At 37.0% G+C, this 16,871-nt stretch overlaps 1 long non-coding RNA gene across 1 annotated transcript in view; it reads right to left on the minus strand.

Annotated features, from left to right (window-relative positions):
- Positions 1-1,165: 1,165 nt before the first annotated feature.
- Positions 1,166-16,871, minus strand: part of LOC121081705 — a 34,708-nt gene continuing 19,002 nt past the window's right edge. The window contains exons 2-3 of the long non-coding RNA XR_005825766.1: positions 5,995-6,073; positions 1,166-4,301 (exon numbers count right to left, since the gene is read on the minus strand). This is a non-coding gene — a long non-coding RNA (uncharacterized LOC121081705). The remainder of the gene's footprint in view (positions 4,302-5,994; positions 6,074-16,871) is intronic.

Genomic DNA, 16,871 nt, shown 5'->3' on the forward strand with positions numbered 1-16,871 from the left:
TATGTCAATACCAAAAGCTGTTATTTTAATTCATTAGCACATTTTGCTTTCCTATGAATTAAACAATAAATTAACATTGCCACTTTGAGCTATTTTGTTCACCTTTACAGTGGCAAAAATTTGCCTTCTTAAAATTTTCATTCCATCTAAAGGAATACTGCTTCATTCTGTATCACATTTGGGGCAGAAATACCTTGCTCATTATAGGCTAGCAATGATATGAACTGGTTCAAATTGGTTTACAGAGATGCCTGCCTGTCAATAACTCTAAATACTTTCTTAGTTGACTTAACACAAAGCTGCAAAATACCTGTTTGAAGGAGCATAAGAATACCACACCGGCTTTGCTGCTGTTTCAGTAAATGTAAGCTTTACAAAGAACTCTAAAAAGCACTTTATCCTGTATTCAGTACAATTCCTGTGAACACACATTGAGTAGAAATTCTTAAGTGAATGCCAAGTCTGTCTTCTAACATTTAGGACTTATTACTGAGACAGGACAATCTCATCTACAATTAATGATCTTGTCATAAGGTTACGGATAACAAAACAATCCTAATGGTATTTCATGTTATTAATTCTCAGAGATTCATGCATGCATAAAATTTAGAGTTTGCCACTGTCATGGTATTTTCTCTTCCTTGTGTGCTTTCTTCTTTCCATCCATTCACTGAACTAATATATTAAAGTTAAAAGAGAGGATTATTCTGTATCAAGGCTTTCAGCCCAAAAGCATGTTGACACTGTATCCATCTTCCTAGGAACATTTCCAGGTTACCCAAAAGGTAATAAAGTACAGTCAGTCACAAAGGGTTCAGCAGGAAATCTGAGGCTGTTTTTGCAGCTACTGAGCCCATTATGCCCACTTGCCATTTAAAGGAATCACTCATGTTCCTGTGGAGGTTAAAAGGATTGTCTTGGACAATCTTGGTCTTGTGATAGACAGGACACTCTTCAAAAGGAACATCATCTATGTGCAATACTGTTATAAATGTTGGGGGTTCTATATGGTCTCGAAAATCCTGAACACACCTTAACACTTTTACCAAATTCATCAAATCCTTGTTTCATCACAACAAGCTGGTCCAACAAACATCTCGACATCAGGACTTACCGCTGGTCTTTCAAGTACCAGTAGAAATAAACAGACATAAGCCAGTTTACAAAAGTGAAGTACTTTTATTTTATAAAACTATGGAACATGAGAAAAGTAACTGCTTGAGCCAGAGTCACCACAGACATCAGTCAGTTTAACCATTAAGCCAATCAAGGGTATATGCTGCTTAAACCTGACTTTACAATAAAGTATGCACAGACTAAAAATCAGTCCCTGTGAAGTATCTGAAGTCAGACACCTAAACAGTGAGTTTCTAGTCCCTTTGAAAATCTGTTCATCCGTATTCTTCCAGACAGGAAAATTAAGGGGTTTTTTTACTGTCCATGCAGTCTCAAACTGCATAGTAGTTGCTAGAAAATCACTTGCTACAGCTGTTGTAGAAATGCTATTTACAACTTAGTTGCTATCCCTTCATTTCCCAGGCTGTCCACACTTTTCTAATGCCTAATGATAAGCCTTTGGGCCCAGGAGACAGGACATTCACACAGATAGGAAAAACCACCATAGAACCCATGAGACTGCCCCTGCTGAAGGGAGGGACTTGTGGAGGTGGCTCTGCAGGGCCCAGCACCCCTCCCCTCAATGCTATAGTATCATTGCATCCCCTTCAGTGTTTTACCAGTGAAGCTTAGCTATTTATAAGGCAGAGGGGGAGGAAGAGGTAACAAAAAAGGGACAGAATGCAGAGAATAGAGCAAGTATTTCAGTTTGTTCTGAAAACTGCTTCCACTTGCTCCCACACCCTACACCACATACACCAAAAGGATTAGGTTTTAAAAGTGCTAACAAAAGCAGTAGTTTAACGTATTTGGTGGAGGGCTCAAATTACTGGCAACACATCAAAAATGTATTTGATTCTTTTGCAAGAATAATGATTTTAAGATCATGTTGGATTTCGTATACTCTGGGGGGAAAAAAAAAATCTACATAAATCAATCAAATCTTTCCAATAAATATGCATATGTGCACTATCACTTTATACGGAGTCACTGAAGAGCTTGGTCACATAAAATTCCAAACAGCTCCTGCACACAGCCTTTATGCTTCCAAATAAAAATAAACTAATATTTCCCAGATCTTCCTAATTCTATATGTTAGACTTTTTTGTTGATTTCAAATTACCTACAGAAGCTTAAGAAGCAAACAAACAAAAGGACTCTTTTTCTAACTGATATTTGACAATTACTTATATGAGTGTAATTTGAATCCAATCTGCTAAAACATTTAGCTTCCTACTGCATAGCTCTGTAAAAGGCGTTTCCAGATCCTGCTTAGTGATCCAGCAAACACATCAGTAATAAATCAGAGTCTCAGAGGGCAAGAAACTCAACTGCCTAATTTCCCTAAATAATACAGAACTTGCAGACTGAGTATTAAGATGTCTGGAAATTGGAAAAGAACAATATATTAAGGGGCAAAAGGCTAGCACAGAAGACCACTACTCAGAAAGATGAGCAAAAATTTATAAATCTATGTAAAAACATAACCCTTTTCATTTATGAGTCTCATAGTAATGCTATTTCAGTATGTTTAAATGACTATTAAAACCATTTCCACAAAACAGTCATTTCCAGTAAATGGTTTAGCTTACTTCTACATAAAATGAATCGGCAGTAAATATTGTAACCTCCTTCTCTGAGAAAAAGTTATGAGCAAAATTGTTTAAATTGTATTGTGAGCATTTTTAGCATTATTGAATATTTTCACTTTTTCTGGATGGGAAGGTTTAGAAACCTGCATGTGTATTTGAGAATGAGGAAAGTGATGCAGAAGGGCCTTAAAAGTAGCAGCTAAGCACGACTATAGAAAAAATATATCCTCCTAAAGTTTGAGAGTTTTTCATACAGTAACTTCAGTAGCACCAAAATAATCTGCACAGCATTGTATGTGTGTTAGATATCTGGTTTTTACATTCACAGAATACACAAAAACAGCAAGAGCAACAGAAGCCTCAGTACTCCTGCGCCAGTCTTACCCTCACAGAGTCCCGCTCCTGATGTCCGTGATCATTTGCTCTTTTGCAGACACAGCTAGATACTGAGTGTGGTAAATGACATAATCTGAGCTCAGTCTGTTATTATGTGCCCAGGCTCCTCTTAAGCCAAGCCAGGCACTCCCTGTAAATCATGTACATCTGTACCGAGCTTGGAATCCAGAACAATTTTTAATTACTCTGAGTTTCCATTCTAGTGAAAGCAATTTTATATTGAAAGCATTTTAAATGGGTTCAGCCTCTCAGTAACACATTTTCAGAAGTAACAGATAAAGAAGGAGAGCAACGAATTATTTTTGTTGACACAGAAGGGCCACAAGCCTCATTTTCTGTCCCAGACATTGGCCAGAAGCATGTACCTGTGGAAGGGGCTTGTATGAGTGCGAATTCATGAACATTTTTACTCAGAGACCACTGTGACTCAGTGACTGAATACAAAAGTCCAAAGGCTACAGTACCCAGAAATGAAAACTTATACTAAATGCAGCTAAGCATCTATAACTATTTAAAAAAAAAAAAATTGATTAAGAATACGCTTGCTGGGCTTCTGAGCATACCTACAAGGTGAGGTAGGCATATAGCATATAGAAGAACATACAGGATGGAACTATGTTTTTCTGCCAGAGTTGCCCAGGCTTTCACCCATGCTCTTATCCTTGTCACAACCTCATCCAAGAAAGCCTATCTCCTTTCCAGGTGAGTGCCCTCACCTACAATAAACAATCCCAGAAAGGCCAAGTAAAGGCTGCAGCATCACATGCTGTTTTTCAGGACCTGCTCTTTAAGGGACTGGAAATCAGAAAAAGGGAAGGAGAGGTGTCCAGAGGGGAGCCAATGTGTCTAAGTCTAACTGATTTTTTATTTGTTTGTTTGTTTCCATTTCTCTCCACCAGAATCAGTAAAGTTTCCTAATTAGCAATAAATTAAATCAAGTGAAATTCCCCAACTTGAAACATTTTTATTTTTTTTTGGTCCTTGACAATTGCCCTTCCAGTTCTCATGATTCAAGCAGATTGCTGGCCTTCTGGCTTCTTTGCCAAGAACTGTAGAGGACCCCTCTGAAACAGCTGAATAATGGGAGTTTGAGAGTTTAGTGATGTTTTGTGTGGAGGTTCATCTTCTTTAGCTCATTTTGCCTTTACCACCACTTCATTTACTTGTTCACCTCTGGTTTTTATATTGGAAGAGTAACTAAAAAAAAAAAAAAAAAAAAAAAAAAAAAAAAAGTCAATCATTAGCCTTTTCATTAAAATGTAGCTTTAAAATGTAAATTAACGGAAAATTACTAGTGCTGCTGCTAGATGTCACATTATGTAGCTTCTAAGAATACCTTGTTTCTAAACCCCATCAGAATTCTCTGCAAGTTTTAACAAAAAAGCCAATCAACAAGAATTTGTGAATTAATTTGCTGAGCATTCAAACTTCTTTTAAGAAATGTTTGTATAGGACATTAATGAAGAAAACGATGGTGTTTCCTGTCATGGAATAACATCTCATTATATTATTAGAAAGTTAACTGGAAAACATTTAGTTCATTTTGGAAGGAAATCCATAGCAGTGGTAATTTCAAAACAGAACAATTTTCATTATTACTTCTGGATTAAAGATGAGGCAATTTCTGAAGTATTCAGGAAGAGCCAAGCATTATTAATTGATTGCAACCTAAATAGATCATATTAAGCAAAGAGTTAACAGAATAATTTTTTTGGCTGTTCAGAGCTGAACCTCACGGTGGTGAAATAATTGTAATTAATCTCACACTGATGGATTAATAATTTTAATAAAAAATAGTTTAGCATTTCCAGAAGGAAGCCTGACATATGCAGCAAGTGAAGAGTCAATATAGGCAATGATTCTGAATATAAAATTGACAAAGGGAAAGTACCAGAATTAGGGAACTACAGTCTTCCTTCAAGCAACTGACTAGGGCAGGTGAGATCACAGAGCCGTAATGGACATACAGCATTTTCCATAGGAATGGATATATCCCAGCTAGGTGTTTCAAGCGTATGGGTCCTGCTTATTGGGACAGTAGTCACCTAACTGGTCACTAGGCCACTGCTGTAAGAAGTGCTTAGTTCTGAGACTGCTTTTTCCACTGCTGCTTAGTTCTGAGACCTTCTGAGTGATTTCTGGCAGTACTAAATTAGTGATGGCAGCAGAAAGCTTCACTACTCAGCTGAAGCAACAGGACACTGGAAATCAGCTTGTTACTGGTTCTGTGCTCAACCTTCAAATGGCTTGCTAAATATTGCTAGGGAGCAACAGAGATCACAACAAAGGTTGATGTGTGGATCTGCTAGGAGCCTCCTGCGCATTAAGACCACAAGCAGGAGAAGCTGGTAGCTGGATCACAGCTGAGCTTCAAGTTTGAAGACATCTGCTTTCTCCAGGAGAGCAGACTGGGCATGTTGTGGGATCAGCTAAGGCTGCTACTTCACTCAGAAACAGTTGAACTAGACAACTAGTGTCATGAAAAAAATTATTTGGGGAGTTGTACTGAATTTAAAAATAAGGACTAGAGTTCAAAGTACATATTATTGATGAAACGGGTCTCATCACACATGCTCACAAGATGATATGGCCACAGATGGAAGTAATACATGGTTGACTAGACTCTCTAAAGCTAGTCTGTGCCATCAGTGACTAAAAATAATAATGTTATTTATGAAGTAACTTGCAGGAATTATGAAATGGGAGGGGACAGTTTGATTATGCTAATTATCAACATGAAAGGAAATGCATTAAGTGTTAAACAAGAACTAGCATTTTGCTGGTGGACATTTCATCCATAGGAAAAGGGATAAGACTGAGTGGACTAAAAGACTAAATGTATGAAATAAAAATCTAATGTTTTGTAATTTAAGGAACAAATTAGAAATACCTTTGTAGTCTTTACCAGGTGGGTTCTGAAGCTGGACCTTTGTTCACTATTTAGTTCATTGTTCAGGAATGCCACAAGTCTGAAAGGAAAGCAGAACATAGATGAACATTCAACAGTCCAGGTGATCTATAGTCTGAATAATAACCTTGATTTCAATTGAAAATGCATTAAAAACCAGGTTTTATTTCTTCTTTATACATTCATTACAAGACAACAGATTAAAAGCTAGATATATAATGCAGAGCCACCATATATTAAAAGTGACTGTGGTTTGAAAAGTTCTAGAAAACAAAAATATTTGACTATCTACTATCTGGCAAGTAAAAATGATAAGGGTAATTCCACATTTTTGTGTCCTGAAAGCCAGGTCAAAGTATACATTTTATCTATATGATTAATCTTAAATAAATGTTAGCTTTGGAGGACTTACATTCTAATTAAAAGCAGGGGAGAAACGCTGAAATTATCTGTATATAAAACACTGAAATGTTTATATATATATATTTTTTTTCATATTTGCCTGATTAAAAGGGAATTTGACTAAACAGCACTTTTGTAGTGAAAGCTAAAGATCAGAACCAGAAAATATCCAGATAGCATTACGGTCTGCTGTGCTGTATACAAATTGCTTCTTCACCTAAGAAGGATGGTATGATGCAGGGTAGGGAAGGAAGAGGTATTGGGAAGAATAGAAAAAAAAACACTAAAAAGAATGGCCAGACAAAGCATAGCTCTCCTTTGTTATAAATTCTGGAGAGAAATTATATCAGTGCTATGAATTAACACTAATGCTCTGTGGCTGTAACTGCTGCAGAAGGACCAGCAGTCTTCCAGCAGAGCATTTTAATCCTTTTCCAGACATTCCTACCACTCCTCACACAGGTTTCTACCTTTAAATTGGGTTTATATTTATTGTACATCTGGGGTCATGCCAGTGTGCAGAAATAATGTGGTAAACTGAATGTGACACAGTTGAACTTGCCATAAAGATACTTTTTCCACTAAATGCACCTTCTCACCCTTTCAACTGCACAAACATACCATTAAGACCTCAGCTTTTACATGAATACTCATTTCTACAAAGAAATATGAAAAGACCAGAATGACTGTTATTGACTAAGCTGAAAGTGCATTTCTGTGCCAGAAAACTCAAAGCTTATGGGAATTTCTACTGAGAGGTGCAGGCTGATACCCACTATAAGTACCAGCCTGAAGTCAAGTAAACTGCATCTTTTAACACCTTACCTACTGGTATTTCTCAGCAATGCACTTAAACACGCACCCATACCCCAGTAAACAGGCTACTGAACACCAAGACACATTAATCTTGGTTTACAAGCTAGATTTATACAGCGAACAATTTTTGCAAGACCAGATAGACTTTCCTGCATTCTAAGGTTTAGAAAGTGCTTGTAGTAATTTTGAATTGTTTCTTTTAGGAAGGAGAGAGCAAAGTGAAGCAAAACTAAAAGCCCTTGGAGATAAGCATTCCAATAGAAACAGCTGGGTTCCAGATGGCACAGCATTAGGATAAGCCTGACTTTTACTATGCACAGGTATTATTTACCATATTATTCATGTTTTTGTACATGACAGGTGTCATTTTTGAAGGGCTTTATTGTTACTTTTCTGTAGTATAATTTCTAAATGGCAAAAAAGGTATAAAAAATACACTTTCAGTGTACCTTTACCTAGCTCATATAGCTTCTTTCACATACTTTCTTTCCGCCTCTGAGTACTTTAAAGTGGAGGGCATCGTTTAGTATGAGATAATGGCTGAGGTCCTTAGCATAAAAAAGAAATCTGAGATACTCTCTTACATGTATTTTTTCAGTTTCTTTCTACACAGTTAAAATAAACTTTTAGAAAATGTACCTTGGCTAGATATTGGCAGCTTAGGAGGCTGCCTGAAAGTAAAGCATTTCAAGGGAAATAAAATTTGTTTTTTACTGAGAGGAAAACAGAGCAAATAGATATAAATCTAGGGAAAATACCTCTTCTGTAGATAAGCAGGCTTCAAGATACATAGGTTTTGTTCACAAAGCAAATTCTGAAAAAAAATCTTCCACTGCACTTGCAGAGACACTTGTGTCTAAGCACAAAGATTAAGTCAGTGAACCCTCAGCTGAATGTAGAAAATCTTGCAAGAGACAGGCTGTAGCAAAAGAACAACTGTATGATCATGGTCCTCATGAAAACAAACAAAACCAATGAGACTGCATTCTCATTTAATACATAATTTTCCTGGGATCTCATTTTAACTAGGACTTACACATCATCCATTTGAATTGGACCACTGATCTGGTCAAAAACCTGATTTTGCGATATAATTTTACATCTTCAAGTGAAATTAGGACTACTAAGAGACAGTCTTCACATCAAAGAATTTATAACGTAAATAGCCAAGGCCTCCACACTGTGAAAAGTCAAACAGAAATGAGTTTTCAAGCCTCTAAATTAAAACAGAGAGAGATGGCACTGAAACCCAAGCACTTCCACCATGCTTTATCCATTGAACTGAATCCAAGAACAAAACCATTCTTAACTATCAGGCCTTCAAACATTAAAGTGATACCTTACAAAAGAAAACATTTTCCTCTACGCTTTAGTAAGACCATACATACTCCTGCAATTCTAAATATATATATATTCCCTTAAAATATTTTATGTACGTTGAATCATCAAATAAAAAAGACAGGATTGTACCAAATATAAACTGTCACAATAATAGAAGAGAAAACTAAGGGTGTTCTATGTGTGGGGGGGTGGGGGGTGGGGGGGGTGGGTGTATTTTGAATTTCGGGGGGGAGGGGGGGGTAGCAATTCTATCTTTGCCAGTATAAGTAGATACAACTTTAGTGAGTTTGACAGACTTCTCACTTTGTAAATGAGAACTAAAGTACAACCAAATCTTAACTGTAGAGAATTAAGGGTTCTTACACTATAAACTATGAGTGGCAGGTTTTGTTTTAAACATTTATCAGGTCTGTGCACCTATGAATGAATGTATCCTTCAGACAATGAAGGATCCCCTCTACCCTGTGCTGGTGAGATGCCAGCTGGAATACTACATCCAGCTTTGGAGTCCTCAGTAGAAAAAGGTATGGACCTATTGGAGAAGTCCCAGAGGAAGGCCTCAAAAGTGATCAGAGGACTGGCACACCTCTCCTATCAGGAAAAGTTGAGAGTGTTGGGTTTGTTCAGCCTGAAGAAGGCTCTGTGTGGAGACCTTTTTGTGGCCTTTCAATAAGAAAGATGGGGACAGACTTTTTTAGTAGGGTCTGTGGCAAAAGGACAAGGAGTAATGGCTTTAAATTAAAGGAGAGTAGATTCAAAGGAGATATAAGGAAGAAATCTTTTATGATGAGGGTGGTGCAACACTGCAACAGGTTGCCCAAAGTAGTGGTAGGTGCTCCATCCATGGACAAATTCAAGGACAAGTTCAACAGGACCTTGATCAACCTGATCTAGTTGAAGATGTCCCTCTTCATTGCAGTGGGGTTGGGCTTGCTGACTTTTAAAGGTCCCTTCCAACCCAAACTATTCTATGATTCTAAAATTTGGAGCTACTGCCATGAGCCACCAGCAAGAACAAAAAAAAAAAAAAAAAAAAAAAAAAAAAGTACCTGTGGAGAGAAAATACTATAGGTCAAAATACTATACTTGCTTTCCAGTCTCCTGCCTAGTCAAATTTTCTATATTCCCATGTCTCCTTTATTCTCTTTATTTAGAAAAGAGCATTGAAGAACTACAATCAGTCTAAGGCTGCATATATATATATTGTAATTTAAGTCACGTCAGTTTGATTTATGTTTTCAAGTTTGATTGATGTCAGCTTGATTTCTGTTTATATAGTTAGTTGATGCTTTGAGTATTTTAATGTAACAGCTTCCCAAGCCAGAAAAGAATCCTGTGAAGAAGTGGCATTTAATTTCCCAAGCAGATGTAAATAGGTAAGTGAGATAGCAGCATACACTCCATGGCATACCTATTTGCTGGATTCAATAAAAAGATGATTCAGCACATACCTACTGATAAGCCAAATAATATTTATACAAATTTATTCTAAGAGATTGGTATGTATTATATGTAATAAATGATGCGCCATCCCTATTTTTTATAGTTCAGTAGACTGGTCAGCAAAAAACTCTAAGAAATAAAATAATTTTAAGTACTGCATACGGTCCACATTTATTGCCATCTTAGAAATCTGCATGATGTTCTCCTATCAGGCTAGTCGTTGTATGGATAAACAAGTAAAATCAGTATTTTCACTATTCTTTTAAACTGTTGTATGCAGCAGGGATTTAACAAAGATCATGAGTTGCTATAATTATAATCTTCACTCAGTATGTTCACATTATAATCTTTAAAAAATATTCTCTAATCCTGTATACATTCTCTGCGTTGAATTCAGGCACAAGTTACAATTAAGATGCCTTTTACACTTCTTAAGCAGTTGCATGCTCCAAAGACAAGGATCTGCAATCCTTCATATGAGTCTAGGGGAGAAATTAAGATCCTGCTACAGTCAGTTGCATTATGTTAGTTGGCATCAGATTTTCTTCCTAGACCCTTATTCAGCATCTATTTTCCTTGCCCCTTTATTATCATAATTCTCTTTCTCTGCATCCCTACTTCCTTTTCACTGCTTTCCAGAATTTTTACATATGTTTTTGTGTGGATTAGAAGTGGCAGAATGGGTGGCCTCAAGAGTTTGCTTGCTTTTCTTTTTCTTAAATATATTTGACATCATAGATCTCATGTTATTTTGTTTGTTGTTTTTAGAGTTCACCAAATAAAGACAAGGAGATAAAATATTCAAGTTCATTGCTGGTTTCCTTGACTAATAAATACCATCACTGAAATCTACTCCATCATGAACAACTCCCCTACCAAAAATCATTTGTTTTATTTCAAATTCAGGTGAAATTTTTGCAAATGATTTCTTGAATAAAATGTGGATGGTAGTGGGCTGGGACTGTTGCACTTTGCAGTTGTCTTCCCCAACAGGAGTAAACTGGAGGTTAGTTCTTACCATAGCCTGCATTTTCTTTTCCATCTGCTAGGCTTTTTCCATCTCCTATCCTTAAGCACCTTGGTAGCTAATTCCAGTTTTTCTTTTCCTGAACTGCATAATGTCGAAATATAGTTGTGGAAAAAGAGGTGTGTTTATGATTTGATGTTGTTCCTGTTTCCACAGACAAACAATCCCTACTCTATATCCTACAATCTGTTTACCTGCTCCTTGTAGCATTTTCCTATTGAAACAGAGAGGATGACGAACCTTTCACATTCATCATTAGCATATGCCAAGAATACAACAGAGGAAATAACATGTTTCACTGACTTAAGATTGGCTGATGAACTGAGAAAACCCCAACAGCATCTCCAAATTAGATTTAAGTTTTGTAGTTAGCATGGTATACAGTACTTCTTAGTCTGGCATTTCTAAGAAATTTTGAGCATATAGAATTGCACTGAAAAGAGAATACTTTATTTTAATATAGACCTGAACAAAAGAAAGAAAATTATATGATCTTTGTTATCAATTTGACAAAACCGGGTTGTTTCTGGCATTACATTAAGTTACTTGATACAGAAGAAAGGTAAATGACATAGGATTCTGAGACTGCTGCCAAATAAACAGCACAAGAGATTATAGGTATCAGTTTTATGCTATTTGCATGCCCATAGTACTCAAAATTTAACAGTGCAATTTAAAAGGTTAGAAGTATTTGTTGAGGGCCTCGGGTTTGTTTATTTTCGTAAATGTGCATTACAAAGACTACAATCACTAAAATACTGCAATTTACTATAATTACTATGTGACACCACAGAGGAAAGCTGAAGAACATCAGAATTTAAATCCTTCTTAGTGAATTATTTGCCCTTGACATCTGAGCTTTACAGCTTCAAGTGCACTGAAGAAAGTTTATGAAGAAAGCAGGTAAGTGGTAGGACAGTACATAGGGAGCATGAGGTAAAATAAATAAATTAAAGAAGAGGATAACAGAACTATCAGACCATTGTTTCTTCTCTGAAGGTCTTATTTTTAAAGCAATTAAAAGTAATGGAAATTGTAAAAGTTCAACATTTCCAGAGATAAATGTACAAATGGCTCAGTTGTCTCTGACTATCTTTGACTGCTTTTGTTTCTCATTTTAAGATGCCATTACAGTGTACTCAACAACTACTAGTATCCTACAAATGGAAAGACAGCAAAAGCAGGTTTCCAAATCTGTACACTCAGTCACAGTTCTCTGTATTACCAGCAGCACCTGCAGCAGCCTGTTTCATCACTGGACACTGAATGGCATATGAATTGTGCAAAGAAAGGCACAAGACGTGTGTATAAAGGCAGTATTATAGTTTCAGTGGAAGTCCAGGACAAAATGCATCCATATAAAATGGATAGAGCAAAACATGAAAACAGCCTGAAGCGTATTTCTTTGCTGATGCTGGAGGGTAGAGGCAGGAAGCAAGTATTCTACTTGCAGTGCCTCTGAGCTACTGTGCTACACTATACACCTGCACTGTAAAACAAAATTTAGATTTAGAATTGAGGCTTAGATGGTTTCACGCTGAAATTTAAATTGAAACACCAGATTTTCTTCTGAGGTATATTAGCTTCCCCCCAAAAGCACTTAATGGAGTATTAAAAGCTTAATTTAGATAATTTGCTCCACGTTGTCCATCTGCTTTTATTTCACTATCCTAAACCTGAATGTTCAAAGAACTTAATCCTTAAAAGAGCTACTGCATTTATTTGTACTTTTTGTTAATGAATAAGACCAGCAGAAACAGAAAGCTTCTGAAGATCCAGAAAGACTACTTCAAGCAGAGCCAGATGAGTTATTTCTAACTTACAACAAATTGCCCTTTTTCCATATCAACTTGTCATAATATCCACAATCATTTTAACTTCCAATTGCTTGAAAACAAATTATAGTTTGTGGATCATCAAAAAATAGAAAACTGCATATATGCATTATGCTTATTGCATATGCCCAGTACATCACAACATTTCTGTTCTTTGGAAGACTTACTTTTTTTGATTAAAAGCATAGCTGACCAAGCAGCTTTGAAGTTCTTCAATAAAAACAACAATCAAAGTAATAAGATGAGAGAAGCTTCATTTACTTTAGTAGTTTTTAGAATACAATGGTTACATACGTGTAAGTCTTTGTTTCGAAAATTGTATTTCATAGTGCAACGAAGAGGAAGTATGTTAATAGGATGCTTGATGTTCTCTCAAGCAGTAAATGCAATATTCTCTGATCTTACACTTGGAAAAAAAAAACAAACAAGACATGCTGGTTTACTTCATAGATTCACCCCTGTCTTATTACACTATGCTTCTCTTTTCTCCTTTTACTTTTTGAGACATCTTTAATTTTTTCATGTCCTTCAACATCTGTCTTCTGGTTCTGTATCTGCCAAGATTTGTTGGAAATCATATCCCATTTGTTCCCACAGTCACTGACGTTGCTAAGGATTCACTCTTTTTAGCCCTTCTTTTTCATCTCCTCAGCTATGGATATTATTCTGTATGTAGAGCAAAATATTCTTGACTTTCTGCATTCTTCTATAGGCAGAAATCTCTTTGCATGTGAGTATGTGCAAATGTGTTCGCTCTCTTGCTGACACCTTAGTCCAAACTAGCTCTCTTCCCTGATGCTGGTAATGCAATAACCATTGACCAAGATCTCTAATCACTGTATCTTCCTTATGACTGTATTTTTCAGAGGTCAAGGCAGAATTTTTGGTCTTTACCCATAATATTTCCTGAACATGGTTACAATAGTTTATAATCCATATTTAGCACTGAGTTTGTGGGTTTTAAAGCAAGAGTGAAGTAACTGACAACTTTTACATTATACATGGTTACTGTTTTCTGTCTCTAGGGAAGGCAGTCATTATAAATATTTATATACATGAAAATAGGAAGCAGAAGGAGCAAGTGGGTTTAGCTGCAACTTTCTGAAATGATCCAGTTGCCAGATTTCACAGAGCACTGGGGACTGATTACCACAATAAAAATTTAGTTCCCACATGTAGATGTTCCAGCCGTTCTGAATGATCAGAATATTGCACAGCCAAGATACAGTTTTCAGAACATCTCTTGCCAATCTGCATTCATAAAGACTACCTGCTGCTACAAATTTAATCTGAGTATGTAAGGGGCCCTAAACACCTCACAGAATCAGACACCAGGTGAAAAAAAACAACTCGACTTAAGCCTGTTAATTAAATTATTAAAATCTTTTAAACAACATGCAAATTTCTGACAGAAATGTATTCATGTCTAAAGATAAATGTAATTATAAAGGTTATTTGACCTCCATGTTTCCTGTTCTTATTCAAGAAAGCAATGATCTATGAATTACATCCCTTTTATTACACAGCTGTCTTAATGGGCAGTTTATGACAGAGGTAAAAGATACAAAACCCATTTAGGTGAGATCTACTTTAAGGTTTGAAGTCTTTTTAAAGAGCTTACAAAAACCAGTTGGGAATATATTATAGCTACATAGCACAAATAAAGGAGGAAATAAACAAATAACAAGTTAGTAGTTTCTTTAGTAATAAAGTGAAGCACAAAAATGCTTTAATGTGCAGCTTGATCCTTGCTTCCCAGCCTTAACCCACTAGAAGGAAATCTGTTCCCTACACATAAAGAAGAGTGTCTGTAGTCTTCAGCTAGAAACAAATTTCTGTGGTGAATAAATGACACTTTTTCTTCTTCTAAAGGCACACAGGGATCCTGCAATTCTACCAAAACAAAGCAAAAAAGTTCTTTAGAACTCACAACTCTGAAGAAAGTACAGATTTTTTCACAATACTAAACATTTATCCTGATGAAGGGCGAAAATGTACAGCATTAAGCAATTGGAATTTAAAATAGAAAAACCAGAAAAACACAGCGACTTTAGCTTTTGAGCACTTTCCTTAGGACCCAACTGTTAATCTGAGCTTCTGAAGTCCACTTGAAAGAGCAACAGCCCCTTGGAGAAGCACCTAATCTGCTTCTGATAGATCTCATGGAATGAATGTTTTTAACAACTTACTTCTTAAAATTTATGCTAACAACTCAAAGTCAAGCAAGTACATATAACTTTAGAGATTCAAGGAGCTTTCGGATTAGGTATTTTAATTTTTCAGAGGAAAAAATCAATGTATTCTACCACAGGATGAAGGGGTAAGAGAAATTTCCAATAAAGGAGAAATAATGAAAATTAAAGCTAAGATGTGCTATTTTTAATGTATTCCTGACCTTTCCAGCTTGCACATAAATTACAGAACTATCCCTTCCATCAATGAATAAGCTCTGGAAAACAAACCAGGGTGGTCCCACCCTGCATGAGAACACCCTGGGAGAGGCCAGCAGGACCAGCTGCTGAGCCAGCAAGAGCTGGAGCAGAGGGTGGCAGTGAGGCCAGAACATCTGTGCCCTCACCAACAAGGGCACCAGCCCACCACATGCCAATGAGGAGAGCAGTGCAGGGCCAGGACGATGGGGACAGCCAAGGGACCTGCGACCACCACACCAGCCCCAGCCAAGGGGCAGGTCTGAGGCCAAGCCAGGAAGCCAAGCCAGCGGGTCGGGGTCAGAAAAGCACGAGGCTGGGAACAAACAGGCAAAGAGTGAGGGCCTCGGCTGAAATGCATCTTCTGAGTGAAGGTGGGGGGGTCAGGTAGGTTCCTTGCAGGTTTTGCCCCCCCCCAGCTCTGTCCCAGCAGGCTGCCCGGGGCCGTGGGGCTGCACCACTCCAGAGCTGGCTGTGACCATGAAATCCTGGGAGAGAGTAGAGGCTGCTCTGCATGCACCTCACCCCAGGCTCTGTAGCTGCAATTTGGGTGTTTTACGGGTGGTGTTTGTCTATTAAAATCACGGTGGCTGCTTTATGTAAACACTGAAAGTATGACTGATAGATGGACAATGACTATTAGTGTGTGCGTTGGCAAGGAACATCCCGAGGTGGTTATTTTGGATAGATAATATCAGCTTTTGAACTACAGGTCATCAACATGTATCTGTCTATGGAGAGTAATGTCTTTTCCTGAGTTCATCTATTGAATGTTTATAGTTATAAAGATTGTAGTTTTACCAGAATCTAATTAGAAGCTCTATGTGTGCCAGTCTGGCAAAATTACTAGTGCTTTGACCAGCCTGAGAGGCACAGCCAACCAGGGTAGGTGGGATTTATTATTTTTTTTTCAGAGTGATTAATTTTTTAGTAATTTTCCTGAAAACAAATGCTGGGAATAGATGCACAAGAACTTTTTGGGTCGAATGGGAATCAAAATGGCAAGACAAAGTGAGAAATCATGAGAAGAAATACTTGACATTTTATTTTGAAACCAGACAGGGTATTTTTTGTTTTGTTTTGTTTGGTCTAATTTGTCTTTTCCATTGCTACAGATTTCCACAGATATAAAACCAGTGTACTACATGAAAGATGGAGCCTACTCAATGCTGTAGCTGAAGGGGAAACTTTGGTCATGAAGTGAAAGTCAACTCCACAGGTCAGGAGACCCAAATCCATAGCAGCTCAATGGCTGAATCGTGCAAGGAGCTACTTCTCCTTTTGAGGTTACAACACTAAAATATATTCAATAGTAAAAATCTAGTTATTGCAGGTACATATTCATAAGATTAAAACATATGTCTTGTTCCTCAGCTGGCAGTTACTCAGCAGAAGATAAGGCAAACACATTCTAAAAAATTCTCATTCATATGAAGTCATATACCGAACACTGTCTCTGTGATTTCTTTATGGCCTATTCCAGTAGGACTGATGATATGAGCTAAGTAAAAATAATCTTCCCTGAAGCAAATATTATGAGAAAGAAAAACAGAAATGTAATGTCTT

This window comes from Falco naumanni, chromosome Z (genome assembly GCF_017639655.2).
Source record: "Falco naumanni isolate bFalNau1 chromosome Z, bFalNau1.pat, whole genome shotgun sequence".
Classification (NCBI taxonomy): Eukaryota; Metazoa; Chordata; class Aves; order Falconiformes; family Falconidae; genus Falco; species Falco naumanni.